The sequence below is a fragment of the Rhinopithecus bieti genome, unplaced genomic scaffold (assembly GCF_001698545.2).
Source record: "Rhinopithecus bieti isolate Rb0 unplaced genomic scaffold, ASM169854v2 scaffold_1887, whole genome shotgun sequence".
NCBI lineage: Eukaryota > Metazoa > Chordata > Mammalia > Primates > Cercopithecidae > Rhinopithecus > Rhinopithecus bieti.
The window spans coordinates 838,706-855,645 of NW_016803685.1; the positions used below are offsets into that span (position 1 = coordinate 838,706).

Here is a 16,940-nt window from a genome sequence, read left to right on the forward strand (position 1 = left end):
AATGCTGTAAAAATACCTTAACTCCTACTCCTTCAACAGCCAGGTACCTTTTTACATATAAAGATTTTTTCTTAATATTTCAAGTACTTAAAATAGTTAATTTAGGAGAAAAGTGATAAATACTTTTATATCAATTTAGGGTTTTGAAAGAATTTAAAAATTATTCCTGCATAGTCAGATTTAAATCTGAATTGTCAGATTTAAATCTGAATTGTCAGATTTATTAGGATTTGAAGTCTGGTTTGAACTTTTAGATAAACCACTTATTGTGAAACTGGGGAAAATTACCTCCTTACTTTCACTTATGAAGGGAAAGGTAGCATCTAACTTACAGAGTTGCAGTATAAACTGAATAATATTTTTCTATGAAAATGTCTGATATAGTGGTTACTCAACAATTTTTATGTGGAATTATTAGTTTCCCTAGTCATTCAATATGGTAAATACTATAGAAGTGATTGCTGTTTTGAAATAAATTGCTATTTATAAAATCATATTTTAATAAAGATCTCATCAGAAAAGGAGTGTCCAAAGTTTGAAGTCTAAAGTATTTTCGCTAAACATATATCTAAGTTAACACTCTTCATATCAAGCATGAGGAAATATGAGAATTATGATGAACTATCTTAGAAGATCCATGCTTCCCGAGGTTTTTCGTAGATATTTCAGAATCAGTAGTTATTTTGAGTACACACTTCATTTATTCAGGGTCTACACAATATGTAGAAAAAAAAGACAAAAGGGATTCTTAGAGAAGTTTATAAAATGTCTAAGCAAGATCACAGTCATCTCTATTTTTGGAAATCCACTTTGTGTTTCATTAGTTTGTTCATATTCTTTTCCTAATGGGATATTGTGCTTAGATATCTATTTAAAGTATTTTTATATGAATATGAGATATTTGAAGATGATTAATTGAGAAGATAATATGTTGTTAAACATTAAAAAAAAAAAACTCGTAATTTTTTGTTGGAGAATCACTGTAGCAATCATAAAAGGTCAAAATTGTTGTTCTTTAAAGCCTGCAGCTTTTAGATATTTACCAGCTGTGTACAATGTAGTCTGTCCCACATTGCTTTGCCAGTAGACCTCAACACAGGAGGGGGGTTCTTTCCAAGTTGAGAGGGTAATTGAATCGCCAGACTCAATGAGCCTTGCGCCTCTTTGAGAAAAGGATGTCACTTGTTTTGTATTGTGTTAGGCTTCTGAGATTCAGTGGAGTTTAGGCCAATACTTCCATTCTTCATTTTCTTGCAAACTGGATTACAGCTCTAGTTTTGAAAGGTACACTCAATGCTATTGTCCCCCCTCAGTCAGTTTTTCTCTGTTTGGTTTGTGCAGGCTGTTGTTTGCAATTGTATCTCTCAATTGGAAGTACACATTTCAGATTCATCAAACTGTGAATACTGGGTTATATTTCTTGATAGATTTTCTTTTAAAAAACACTACTTTATATGAGAATGCATGCGATCAGTCTATAAATATAGTGAAATAAATGGCTGCTTTAAACAGTGTTCCTTGATTTCATGATCCTTTATTTAAAACAATAGAGATATGTTCTCTTTAAAACTTTTACATCAAATTGTAAGCCATCGATTTTCCATGATTTTGCATGTGTTTATAAAATCTGTGTACTCAGATTAGTGTGGCTTTTGTGTATAGATAAATAAATGTATAATATATGTTACAGAAAAGCTGACTAAATGACATGATGTAAACGAAAAGTTTTTTATTTGTGATAGATCCTTATTAAAAGTAACTGGAATTTAAAGGAATAACAAAATCGAAGTAGCAGAAATTATTGATAATAATGTTTGCATTTATAAGAAAGTTACCTTGATATGTTTGTGTTTGTATGTGTGTACATATGTATGTATGATCGAGAGGGATCTATATTGTATATATATTGTACACATATATATTACAACTGTTACAAAGCAGAAAAGCAGAAATGTAAGCAGAAATGTAACCCATAGATTTGGTGCCTTCTGCTTTCCAGTTTGCCTTTTAGTTTCAATGGCTGAATGGTTTATACTCTTATCAAACAAAGTATTGATCATTTCCAGAATAATTTTCTAAAGCTTTGCTGAAATTCTGACTTCCTTGCTCAATAACTGTAGTTGCTCCCCAATGCCTAGAAGCTAGTGTCCAAATACATAATCTACTATGTAAGTTGATTGGGTTTTCTCCTATTATATTGAAGTAAGTAGAAGAAAAAAATGTTAGAAAGTTCATAATTTATCACCCAGTAGCTTTTACAAATGTAAAGATTTAGTTATATGCAACAATAAGAAGTGATAAGATTTCAGGTTTCCCTTGGTACACGAGGTCAGTTCCTTCATCTTTATTGTTGGATAATAAGTATTTACCCCTCTATCCATTTCAAGAGTATTGACTTATCTATCTGCCATAAGATGGTGCTCAATGAACAAAGCTTTAGAACAAAACAAAACAAAACCTCTATCTCCTTTGACCAGCATGTCTCCAAAGTTACAGAATTACAGTTAGGAGGAATATTTTAGAAAATGTCCATAATAGACAAGTATATAGAAACAGAAAATAGGTAAGTGATTTCCTGGCACTTGGTTTGGAGATTTGGGCAAAAATAGGTGAGGAGTATTTATAAAAGTGGGTAATGACTATCAGTGGTGATGGAGTATCTGTTTTGAGTGATCAAAAATCAGTGTTCTAAATTAATTGGTGTACATATGATACGTGAATTATATCTTAATAAAGCTCTACATACACACACATGCACACACACACACACACCTCTATCTCTGTTACATTCTTAGAAGGTACACAAGCTATAATCCTTCAGAGTTGCAGAGTTGAGTATGCCATGTGATTTAAATAAGTAATTCTGAACTCATGTGCCCGTTTTCATTACAGATGACCTGCCAATTTTGGCGTATGTATTATGGGTTGGTTTGTGTCAATTAGAATATCAGTGTGAGTGGGTTTTGTGTCATAGAATAAGGTTAAATTCTAAATGTGAATAATTTAATTCTAAATAATTCTAAATAATTTAATTCTAAATGTGAATAAGTCACATTTTTGTCCATTTTTTCGATGTCGCAATTTCCATGTGGAAGCAGTTCTACTTGGAATAAATACAATTTTATTCAGAAAGGGTTTTTTGTTGTTGTTGTTGTTGCCAGACTACCTTAATTTTGTTTCTGAACTATTTTATTTCCATTTTTTAACTTTGGAGAAGTTTTTTCACTAACTGTAGAATTCAGGCTTGGCAATGATTATTATTATTTTTCCACCTCGTAGAACTTACCATTTTGGGGCCTTTTATCCTACAGTGCTACTATTGAAAAATGAATGGAAGTCTAATTACTGTTCATTTGAGGTTAATATGCCTTTGTTGTGCTGTTTTAAAGATCTTTTAGTTTTTGATGTTCAACAATTTTATCATGATTTATCTAAGTCCATATTTCTTTTTACTTGTCCTACTTATTTTTTTTTGGGATTATTGAAACTGGATTGATTTCTTTCATCATTTTGGGAAATAACTCACTGTCTCTCTTTCTTTATGAAGCTTTTATTAGATACATGTTAAATCTTTTTACTTTGTTCTCAATGACTCATGTTTCATACATTTGTCTTTTTATTTATAATGTGGGGTTTCATTATAGATAATTTCCTTCAATTCTACTTGGAAGTTTACTAATAATTTCTTCACCAGTTTCAAATATGCTGTTAAAATGGTCCATTGAGTTTTGAGCTACAATTATATCTTTCATTTCTGAGAGTTTTTTGGTGCTTTTTTTTCTAATCTGCCAGCTTTTTATTAATCTTTTCGAGCCTTTTATTATTTTTTATTTTAATTTTTTTTTGAGACGGAGTCTTGCTCTGTCACCCAGACTGGATGGAGTGCAGTGGTGCGATCTCCACTCACTGCAAGCTCTGCCTCCCGGGTTCACGCCATTCTCCTGTCTCAGCCTCCCGGGTAGCTGGGACCACAGGTGCCCGCCGCCACGCCTGGCTAATTTTTTTTTTCTTTGTATTTTTATTAGAGACGGGGTTTCACTGTGTTAGCCAGGATGGTCTTGATCTCCTCACCTCGTGATCCTCCCGCCTCGGCCTCCCAAAGTGCTGGGATTACATGCCTGAGCCACCGTGCCTGGCCACCTTTTATTTCTTAAAACTTAAAATACTCATTTTCATATTCTGTCAATTTTACTATTCAAAATCTCTGTGAGTCTGATGATACTGTCTGTGCTATCTGTTGCCTCCACTGAGTGCTTTGTGTTCCCTTGTACGTTCATTGAATTATTATTATTATTATTATTTTTTTACTCTGCTCATTTGTGTTGATGCCTTATTGGAAGAAATTCTCTGAGAACCGTGAAGAATGCTTGTTTCTTTACAAGGGATTTATATTAAATAAATATAATATAATATAAGCCTCAGGTAGTGGCTTTACTGCTAGTCCCCTGGGACCACCTTAAACTAAATTCCACACTTGATGTTTTTTTTTTTCAAGTCACCAAGATTATGTGAATAATGCCAAAATAAAATTATAAATTTTATTTGCTAAGGACATTATTTTCCCTCTTTTTCTTGTGTACCCAAGTTTAAGACTGAAAAGTTTCTGTGCAATTCCAGGTGGGACCTAGGTAGGATTAATTTTAATTTCTCTTCCTGATGATGTGGACTTATGCAATCTTAGCTTTATTATTGAGTCTTACGTTAGACTCAGACTTTAGATGGACCTTGGATTTTGTTTTTTAAAACGTATGTTCTCAGAGACCCTTAAAACAGAAGCCTTTGTTTACATGGTTTGGCAAATGCCTTTAAGATGATTCCCATTGATTTCTTTGGTCTACTTACTGCCTTGTTATTTTCAGTCCTTGGACATGCCTATTCATGGGTACATTTAAGATGACTTAAAAACTACTTTCCTATAATTTATTTTCTAATTAGAAGAGTCATAGCAGATAACTAGTTTTCAATATGCCCTGGAAAAGTGCAATAGATATTTAAGAATGAGTGGATAGTCTAGATCAATAAAAATCCAGAGGTTTTGTAGGAAAATATAGGAATAGTAATTGGGGAGATATATGGAAGAAAGAAACTTTAAAAAATAAGACAAAAATGTGTATTATATCAGATACTGATACTATAAAGCTACTGTAATCAAAACAATGTAGTATTGGTGCAGGAATATACATTTCTCAAACAGATGAGAGTCTATAAATATACCCAAGTAAATATGAGTATGTAATATATGATAAGGAGGACATTTCAATTCAGTGGAAAATGAATGACTTCTTCAATAAGTAGTTCTGGAATAATTTTGACTTTACTTTTAGAATCGTTCATAGGTTATCTCCTAGAATACCTTTCAGACGGACTAACCTTCTACATATTAAAAATACGTATTTAAGTACAATTTTAATTACATTCAGCTATGAAGTATAGGAGAGCAAATTTGACTACCTGCATTTTAAAATGTATTTTACAATAAAAGCTAACCACATTTGAGACCAAGTGAAAAATTGTTTGCCATACATATTTCAGTCCACGTGTTAACGTCTTCGTTAATCAAAGAGCTCCTGAAAATTTGGATAACTCAGTGCAGGCATGGGCAAAGATTTTACTATTACAGAAGTCATCGAAGTGACTATTAATCATATTGAAGTTAGCCTACTTGCATATTAGTCATCAAGATGTAAGTGCAAAGATGAGATACCAGTTTTCTCTCATCAAATTGTTGAAGTTGAAAAGTAAACCCCTATGCTACTCAGGAGGAAGGAAAGAACTTTTGTGTGGTGGGTATATACTTGAGAATTAAAAATAGATGTACTGTTTCACCAGCATGCTTTATTAATCTGTTCTACCTAGAGAAATAAAGTAATTACAATGTAAAGGGACACATATACAAGGATTTTGTTTAAAGCAATTATAGCATCGTTTGAAGTAGTAAAAAATTGGTTAAGACTAGTATCAGCTCAATGTATTAGGTTATATTTATATTATGGAAGGTTAAGAAGCAATTCTTAAAAGTGCGTTTTGTATTTATTGGTCTAAAAGTATATTTGTAGTAAGTGAAAAAGGACAAAATGCATAGTAATGTGAATAGCATGACAGTATTTTTAGAAAAAAAGTTCATCTGTATATAAACAAAAAAGGGGAGGATGTAATTTAACTTTAGTTTCTTCATTTGATTGAGGTTAGTGTAGGGTGAAGCTAGGTTTCTAACATTTTCCTTATAAATCTCTAAATTACTTTGCTTCTTATAATGAACATATATTTTATAATAAAAATAATATATTAAAATTCAGTAGTAAAATTAATTAAATGAAATAAAACTGAGAGGTTTTACAATAGCACATGACAGACCCTATTCTGAGTTTTCTTTGTGGTATAAAGAGTGAATGAAAGATCAAGATTTTCCCCCCAAATGGCTAAAATAGTTCCAAATATGTTTTTTGAATAATTGTTCTAGTATACTAATGCCAGCTTTATTGCCTATTTAATTCCATATTTATTTTGATCTATTTTCAAATCTTCTTTGTCCTACATATCTATATGTAACAGGACCAAGCTTTTTTAAGTCCTATGCTGTGTAGTGTATTTTGTTACTAAAAGTATCTCCTTGATATTACATTTATTTTCAAAGTATCCTAGCTTTTTTCTGCATGTAAAACTAGCTTTGTAAACTGAAAAAGTTCTACAGAATAAATATTGAGCACCATATTCAGACTATAATAAAATATTAATTTCTAATTATTAATGTAAATGTATGCACACTTTGACTCATTCATTTATCACTAATGTTACTGTAGTTAATGTAACTATTAACAAAATTTTCTGGAATCCAGACTTTAATTTTAATAAATAACTTCCTAGTCTTGAATCTGGCAAATGGTGGAATACTAAATTTACTAGAATTAAAGACAAAGGACTGGAGTATTATTTTTAAAATAGCACATCTTAATTCATAAATGGTATGAAGAGGATAGATGGATATAACATTATATATTGAATTGTTAATGCTTATATAAAATCTATCTTGTTTCTGTTTTTATATATATGTAGAAAAAACCTCACAAGATTACATTTTACTTTTGGTTTTTTTTTTTTTTGAGACAGAGTCTTGCTCTGTCGCCAGACTGGAGTGCAGTGGCTCAATCTCGGCTCACTGCAACCTCCTCCTGGGTTCAAGCGATTCTCCTGCTTCAGCCTCCCGAGTAGCTGGGACTACAGGTGTGTGCCACCACACCTGGCTAACTTTTTGTATTTTAGTAGCGATGAGGTTTCACCATGTTAGCTAGGATAGTCTCGATCTCCAGACCTCATGATCCACCTCCCGCGGCCTACCAAAGTGCTGGGATTATGGCTCCTGGCTCATTTTTACTTTTAACCACAACTGATACAATGTGTAATGGTCACTGATTTTATTCACATTTGCTTTAATAGAGGAAATTCAGATTTGAAAGGCCTGTAGCTCAAAGCAAATGTTAGTCCATTGTAAGTTATAAAATGTAAACTACTTAAGATCCAAGAGTCATGTTAGTATAAATGAGAAAGGATTTTTATTATACATCTTAAGCTAATTTTATATGAAACAGGTAACATATTGTTTGTGGTTGTGTGTAGTATAGACAAATTTAAACATATGCTTTTGTAAATATTTGATAAAATTTAAATTATTTTAAAACACACTAATGACATAAAACTAAATAAATATATGTAAATTAAATTGGAATCACAACTGTTTTCTTTTACAATATTAAGACAGGGAAAAATCTGTATAAAGAAACACATACAATACTAATTTGGATATTTTTTAATATTAGTAAGTAAAAGTCAGTGTAACAGAATATAGACAAAAAGAAAATGTAATTGAACTAGGCATCTCATTGTATAGAAATTTGAAACCCAGCAAAGCTAATCACACAGTTGCTTGATAGTATAACTGAATTTTCTAGATTTCTTGTTCAATGTGCCTTTGTATTACACTATACTATCGATATTAACAAATATGCAGATTATGAGCTATTATTAAAATATAAAAGGCTGGAACATTTGCTATCATGACCGAATTTTATAAGTGCTATTAACATCTTGAATGTTGGGTAAAAAGTATAATGTAATAGACATCATGTTAAAGAAATTTGGGTTTAGTTTTTTTGAAAACTACCTTGAAAATTAAAATATTAAAGTAAATTATTAGAATCAATACTAGTTATATTTTGAAGCTATTAATGGGTTTAAATTAATGTACTTAGAATGGAGACTTTTTTGAAAAACCTTTTTATGTCCACTGTAGAATATAATTAACACACTGTACTATGCATCACAGCAGTCTGTCAATTAAGGAATTACTCATATTCTTGTCAATAAAGAGCAAACTCTCACTTTATAGTCTGACTTTTTTGTATCAAACAAATGGTGTGATATTACAGTCTAGATTTAATGGCATAGATAATCATGTGTCTTTTGGCATGGTATAAATAATCATTAAATATAAAGTTTTTGGCATTTTATATGTAAGTTATATATGTTTGAATATATATATATTTTACATTAACATGGAGATTCTTTGAATAATAATCTTCACCTTTCAATAATTTCTCAAACGTAAACATTCTCATTTGCTTGCAAGCTGTGTAATATTCATAAATGAAATTGTAGAATTCTTTCAATGCCCAATGCTTTTTTTTTTTAACTCTAATGATGACTGGCTTTGACATCTTTGTTTTTGTATTTGTATTAGTGTTTAGATGTAGAAAAGTATCCTATCTCTTTGAAGCAAATTATACAAACTCTGCTACACTAAATAAAACAATATTTCATCTTTTTATTTCTCTCTTCAAATTTCTTAATAACTTACTGGAAATGAAAATCTTAAGTCTCTAAATTTCTTTTAAAATTTATTGCATTTATAATTATTTTCCCTGGATAAAGTGGGACTTTTGTAATTTTAGAACATATATTCATGTTACTTAATTTTAATTGGTAACTGAAAAATTATAAAGCACTTTCTTATTTTTGCCTTTTATAGAGATGTTCATTTTCAGTATTAAAAGATAAGTAGGCTAGGCACAGTGACTAATGCGTGTAATCCCATCACCTTGGGAGGCTGGTGCGGCTGGATTGCCTGTGGTCAGCAGTTCAAGATCAGCCTGGCCAACATGGCAAAATCCCATCTTTACTTAAAAAAATACAAAAATTAGCCGGGCGTGATGGTGCATGCCTGTAGTCCCAGCTACTCAGGAGGCTGAGGCAGTAGAATCACTTAGACCTGGGAGGTGGAGGTTTCAGTGAGCCAAGATCTCGCCACTGCACTCCAGCCTGGGTGACAGAGCCAGACTCTGTCTAAAAAGAAGATGATGAGTAGTAATCAGTAGTTCAGTTCCTAGTATTATATATGTAGTTGACTTCATGCTTACAGCCAAAAGGGATTGATTAGATATGATCTCTGACCTTAATAAAACAAAAAATAACACATGTCATAAAAAATATAAGACTATCACGAATATATATTAACAAACACAATCATCAAAATTCTGTTGTACGAAGTGCTTTCTGGCATTATGCTTCCAATTGGAAAGAAGCTGAAGTATTGATAAAGGTCTTTAAAATAAATGTTATCTGATATAAAGTATGAAAAGAATGGGTTTTGATACAGATGAAAGTTTTATTTCATTTAGCTGGAACAATATAGAGGCAACAATATTGATTTTTCATTCCTATCTAGTGCTTACCAAAACCGTTTTCACATATTTGATGAATAATGAATTGAATACATGTACACACATAGACTAAGTTATTTTGACTAACTCATGGGGAAAATTGTAAGTTCGCAAGTTCATTAAATAAAGCAGGGAGGATAGGATGCAGAAAATAGGAGTAATAGAAGTGACTTAAAATTTATATAGGTTCTATATAAAAAATTACATCACATTTATATGCCCTTATGTCATTGATTTTTTATGGTTTGGTAGATTGGTGATTTTCTCTACATACTTTGTTGCTTCTTTCTTTCTATATTTCTTATTCTACTTCCGAACATGAGTTTCATTTAATAAATACTAAAATCTTAAACTCATAGTATTAACATTTAACAAAATCTTTTTAGGAACAGAAATCCTAAGGGATAGAGTGGGGACCTAAGTTCATTGAATCTATTCTATAGTGGTAATGGAATAGGCATTTTATCCATGCAAAGTTAAAAAAATACATAATATAAATATGCCTGACAAAGAAAGAATTTTGATCTTCATGTCTCAAGTGATGAAACCAAGGCTTTTAGAGATGTGACATTTCCCCAGTCATATTGCTTGTGCATAGTATAAGCAGAATTCAAATTCAGTTGATGATTGCAAAGTTCATGTGTGTGTGTGTGTGTGTGCGCGTGCCTGCTCGCTTGTATATGCCTGTGTTTTCGTTCCAGTTAAATGTCTCAGGATCATTAAAAACTTTATCTTCTATAAGAATGATTATTAATTTCCTTACATATATAGGCTTAAATGAGGCTCACTGAACTAAATGTATAGTTCTAAAAATGAATCATATTGTATAAAACTGATCTAAAATGTAGTATATCTAAGATATGAAAAGAGAATTTTTCAGAATAAAACTAGTCAAACCTATTCGTCTATCTCCATTTTTTTTTTTCTATAAGAGTATGAGTACGATGAGGGCAGGAATTTTCATGTGTTCTGTTCACGATACATCTACATTCTCCTTTGCCAAATATCTGAGGACCCACAGGTTGTTCATTGAGGGATGGTGATAGCTTGACAGAAAGAGTGTTCTGTGTGCATGTACTTTCTGTGTGTGGTGCTAGAGACATTTTCTATTCAATTAATGTACATCAGTACATTCACCATTGCAGCTTGAGCCAGAAATAAAAGTAATGTTAATTCACCCTTCTCACACATGCAAACTTCTTGAAGTTTAGCCCAAGTATTTTTTTAAATGCAGCAGATTGGAGTTTATCTTGGAAGGGTGCTTCCATCTGTGAAAACTGTCATTGGAAGAAGGAAGAATACTTTAAAATAAATCCACCAGCTGTATTGATAATCTTGTAGTGATATGAAGACTTGAATATGATAGGACTATTTGTTAAATTAGTTATACCATATGACAGGGTAGCGGCTTGTGAGTTTTCCATTTCTTGATAATGACTTTAGAAATCATTAAATTGTGGAGGAATGACACTAATGCAGTTTCATGCTATAATTTTAAAATAAAAAGCAAAGTATAGAAGTTAAATTATTTTAAAATTAACTCACCTAATTGGCACATGTTGTGCTTGTGAACATGCTTTAAAAACCCCAAAGACTAATAGAAAATTCAACACCTGCAGATTGTGGGTAAATTAGTGGGCCAAAGACATTTAATGCCTAATGTGTTGATTTGAAAACAACAAACATTTCAAATATTTTTGTCTTTAGATTTTTGTTAGAAGGATTGAAAGTCCTAATGTTTTGTACATAAAATATCTCTATGCACAAAAAAATCAGATATGTATTTTGTATCCCCCCTGACATAGCCCTGTACATTTTTCTTCACATAATGGAACACTGAAATGCTTGTGACTGATTGAATAACATGAACCAGTTGAAGTAGTGTGTATTTTCTAGAAGGAGACTGCTGGGGTGTCTATAAAGTACCCTTCTAAATTTAAATTTTCTAGCCTTTACTTTTAAAAAGAATGAAGAGCTCACAGAATAGAAATCAAACCTCTCATGTAGAAGGAGGACTCAAGAAATCTTCCCACTTGCTATGAGAGAAAAAAATTGAAATTGATCTTGACATTCTCTGTGGGAAGAGTTGAGGAGGTGTTCCCCTTCTAATAGGTTTCTGAGTGTCTTTGGCTCTGAGTACTAAGATCCCTAAACAATGGAGTTATGTACCATTTCTTCAAAGTTATTTCTAATAGAATGATTGCAAAGGTGACTTCTGCATCATTGCTTAATGTTGGTTCAACCCATTTTCAAAATCATGCTTCTTTATTCTATGATACATGCCTATGCTTTCGTCTTTCTGGGCATCATTGTGTAATCTCTCTCAGGCTCCCTACCTTTCCCCTTCCTTTCTGAGAATTTCCACATCATCTATTCAATATTTTTCCTAGTTAGTTTCTTAATACTGGAACCCTTCTATTAAAAAGCTTTAATTAAATACTAATCCCTCAGCTTGCCAGTCAGAATCTTCCATAATTTAGTTCGTGCATATTTTTCAAATACATCTTCTAATAATCTTTCCCAAGTGAATGAATTACCTCAGCCAAATTGCCAAGTCATTACACCTAGCCCTATTGTGAACTTTCTTGAATGTTTACTCATATCAATCAAGAATGATGTGGCTATGATTCTCTCTCATCTTAGACAAGTCACATGCAGAATCATTGTGACTGTCACCCACTTAAAGCTGATGCTGGACATCTTAGCTGAAATGACTTCTTACTCTGATGCTAAAGCATCTTGATATCAGGAAGCATGTACTTGTTTTTTCAAAAGAAATAAACATACACATAATGCTTTGTATTTAGAAGACATTCAATAAATCCTTACTAACTTAAAACAATTTTTTAACCTCCTACAAATTTTATTTTGGTGAAAAGGTTATACTTAAGAGTCATGAGAGTGTTAAGAATTATTAGACAATTTCATGGCAGTAGTAGATCTGGCACTCGTAGTTCGACAGATACAGAAAAATCATGAGCCGTAAGTATAATTTTAAATATTTTATTTGTTGCAATTTTTCAAATGTGTCTCTTTTTCATCTTGTGATATCGTTTTGTGTGCGATCTTGAAACCAATTTGGGGCTCATGAAACACTATTCTTGTGGAAAGATACTTAAGTATTTAATTGGATTATGTTTTTTTCCTGTGCTTCTTTACCCTAAGTATCCTTAAAAGTGGTCTACCAATTGCAGATCACGTTTTTTTTTTTTTTTTTTTTTTTTTTTTTTTTTTTTTTTTTTATTGCATTATACTGTTTTTATATTACAAAGACCCTTCTAATTATACAATGGGAATTTTGAGTCATGGAGGCAGTCAACAAATATTTGTTAATGAATCACATCAAGTGTTTCTGTGTCATGTAAGAGGAGGAAAGAATACTGAAAGTGACTTTGAGATTATTTCTAACAGTGATGACCCGCTCAGTTGCTTTTACTAAGTGAAGAGATCAGTGGGCTTCAGCAGGAACTAAGTATGTTTGCTTAGGAATAGACTGATTAATTCTAAGTTAGTAATTGCTCATTTTCATTATTATTAAGTAAAATTATCCAAAACCAGAAAGAAACATCAAGGAGATATCTGTGTCTTTTTATTATCATACTAAAGTATTGTTTAAATACAAGGGAACAACTAAGTACTATTTAGTTTTCTAGCAGAAAGAACCATTGGCTCACTTCTCTATTCTTTGTTAAAAATTCAACCTATGAATGTACGTGTTAACTAGTCGATTTTTGTCAAGTAGAGGTACAATTTCTATTCAGAAGAAAAATGACTCCAAAAGTTATGTTTTATTGCCCTACAGGTCATTGCCCAGTTTTGTATATAATCTAGCTATTTCATGCAATTATTCCTTTATTAAATTGAGTATATAATTCCCACTCCTTTAAATGCATGATTTAAAACATAACAGCTTTTAGGAGATATATTCACTTCCCATATATTTGTTCATGTAAGTGAAATTGATAATTCACTGATGTCTAGTACGTTTGCAGTTTCAACCATCACTACAGTCAATGAGAACAATTTTATCACCCCTAAAAATACTTATTAGCACTTATTGTCCATTCCCTCTCAGACCCCCAGATCTATTATTTACTTTTAGTTCATTTTTGTATTTGGTGTGAGATAGGAAGCTTCATTCTTTTGCATGTGGATATTCAGGTATTCCAGCACCATTTCTTGAAATGAATATTCTTTCCCATGAATTATCTTATATCCCTTTTCAAAAAATAACTAAACATAAATGTGAAGGCTTTTATCTGGACTCATATCACATTGATCTACATGTTTATCCTCATGTCAGTACCATACTATCTTGGTTATGTTAGCTTTGCAGTAATTTTTGAAATCAGGAAGTGTTAGTCCTCTAGCTTCATTCTTATTTTTCAGTTTAGCTAGTCTGGATCCTTTGGATTTTCATATGAATTTTAAGATCAGCTTGTCAATTTTTACAAAATCGGCAGGGATTTTAGTAGGGATTGTATTGAATTTTTAGATAAATTTGGATAGTATAACTATCCCAATAATTAGTCTTTTGGCCCATGATCATGGGATGTATTTTCATTTATTTAGGTATTATTTAGTTCCTTTCAACAATTTTCTATACTTTTCAGAGTATAAATTTGATACTTTTAACAGTTTTTAATACATATAGTTCTGAATAATTTATTTTGTTTGTTGCAGTTGTAAATGGAATTGTCTTAATTTATTTTTCATTTGTTCCTTACTAACATATTGAAATACAATTAATTTGCATCTTAATCTTGTATCCTGTAAGTTTGCTGTACTTTTATTACTTCTCATAGTATTTTAGTGGATTAGTTAGGGTTTTGTATATACAAGATCATTTTACATGGAAATAGAAATAGTTTTTCCCTTTCCAATCTGGATAACTTCTCTCTCTCTCAATCAATCTTTCTCTTTCTCTCTCTTTCCCTCCCTCCATTCCTCCCTTCCTTCTTCCCTACCTCTCTCTCTCTTCTTCTCAGTCTCCATCCCTCCCCAGTGTGTCACTTCCTCCTTCCTTTTATGCCTAATTATGTAGTAAAAATTTCAAGTGCTATGGTGAATAGAAGTTGTAAAAGTTAGTGTGATGGCTGATTTTAGGTGTCTGATTGATTGAACTTTTGTGTGCCCAAGTATTTTGGTGAAATTTTATCCTGGATATTTCTGTGAGAGTGTTTTTGAATTAGATTGACATTTAAATCAGGTTGGTAAAGCAGATAGCCCTCCCAAGTGTGGGTGAGCCTCATCTAATCAGTTAAAGGACTGAATAAAACAAAAAGGCTAGCTGTATCCTGTAAAATACAGAATTCTTCCTGTCTGACTACCTTTGAAGTGAAACATTGGCTTTTTCCCCTACTCTTGGCTAGAACTAAAATTAAAACTTAACTGGTTCTCAGGCCTTCCAACTGAGACTTGAACTAAAACATTCGCTCTTCTGTGTCTCCAGCTGGCAGACTCAAATTGCAGATCTTAGAAATTTGCAGGTTCCTAATTGTGTACCAGTTTCCTATAATAAATCTCATATTTTATACACACACACACACACACATATGTATACACACACACACACACACACACACCCCACATACATCCTATTCGTTCTGTGTCTCTGGGGAACTTTGACTCCTTGACAAATGTAGTAAACATTCTTATCTTGAGCTTGGAGGAAAGCATTCAGTTTTCACTGTAAAGTGAGATGTTAACTGTGGGTGTTTGTAGAGGCCTTTTATTTTTTTATTTTTTTATTTTTTTTTTGAGGCGGAGTCTCGCTCTGTCGCCGGGACTGGAGTGCAGTGGCCAGATCTCAGCTCACTGCAAGCTCCGCCTCCCGGGTTTACGCCATTCTCCTGCCTCAGCCTCCCGAGTAGCTGGGACTACAGGCGCCCGCCACCTCGCCCAGCTAGTTTTGTATTTTAGTAGAGACGGGGTTTCACCGTGTTAGCCAGGATGGTCTCGATCTCCTGACCTCGTGATCCACCCGTCTCGGCCTCCCAAAGTGCTGGGATTACAGGCGTGAGCCACCGCGCCCGGCCGAGGCCTTTTATTAAGGTGAAGAAGTTTCTTTCTATTTGTAGTTGGTTGAGAGCTTTTGTCATGAGGGATGTTGAATTTGTCAAGTGCCCTTTCTGCATCTTTTAATATGATTGTGTGATTTTTTTTGTCTTTTATTGTACTGATATGGTATATTTTGATGTAAACCAACCTTGCATTCCTGAGATAAATCCCTCTTGTATGTTCTAAAATATTTGTGAGAAATTAGCATAAATTGTTATTATGTGTTTTATAGAATCCACCAATTAAGCCATGGCAGCCTCAAATGCCCTTGACTCAGATTTTACTATCTTTATTCTTTATTTGTTAATGAGGTAAATATAATCTTTCACACATTTTTCTTCTGTGTGTATAAGATATTTCTGTGTTGACTTTTGGATATTATACTTTGACAGCTTAATGATTTATTATTAACTTCTTTTAGAGACACTACTAAAGACTGACAAACATAGTGGAAAATCTGATACAATTTGGGGGAAGAAACAGATCCTAATCTCTTGATTAAAAGAAATAGACTTTTAACTTATTAAGCTTTTCATTGAACTAATGGAAAGACCACAACTAAAAGAACTATGTAATAAAAACTACTTAATATAAAGTGTAATGAATCTAATAGACTAGCTATGTGTCCTCCAGCTTATATTGAAAAGAACTTTTGTATGTGTATGAATGTGTGTGTGTGTGTGTGTGTGTGTTTACATCAAGATATGGACCATAGCTGAATAAGATCACTGTAACTAGATTCTGTAATCTATTGCACCATGAACAGTATGCTTTAGTATGAATCCTGCCTCTGCCACTTACCTGCTTTATGATCCTTTGCTTGCTAATTATTTACCCTTTATATTTCAGTTTTATTACTCGTGAATTTAATTTCATACCACATTCTTACTATATATTCAGAAAATATATGTAGAAGAACCATTCTTACATGGCAGGCATAACTGTTCATTGCTGAAGGTACACTGAACAACACAAATAATGTTAACCCTCCACAAATCCTGTGAAAGCTTTTATTTTAAAATGTTTATTTAGTTCTAAAATATCAGTTTGATTCTTTTCAAACAGATTCCAGTATTCTGGTGCTATTTTTAATTGTTCCATTTTTTTTTTTTTTTTGTCTTTTCCTGAATTTTCATCAAGATTATTTTTAAAAGTCTTTTTTTTTTT

The 16,940-nt window shown here is 32.2% G+C and overlaps 1 protein-coding gene across 1 annotated transcript in view; it reads left to right on the forward strand.

The window, feature by feature from the left end:
* DPYD (dihydropyrimidine dehydrogenase) overlaps nt 1–16,940 on the forward strand; it is an 875,642-nt gene that overhangs the window by 194,215 nt on the left and 664,487 nt on the right.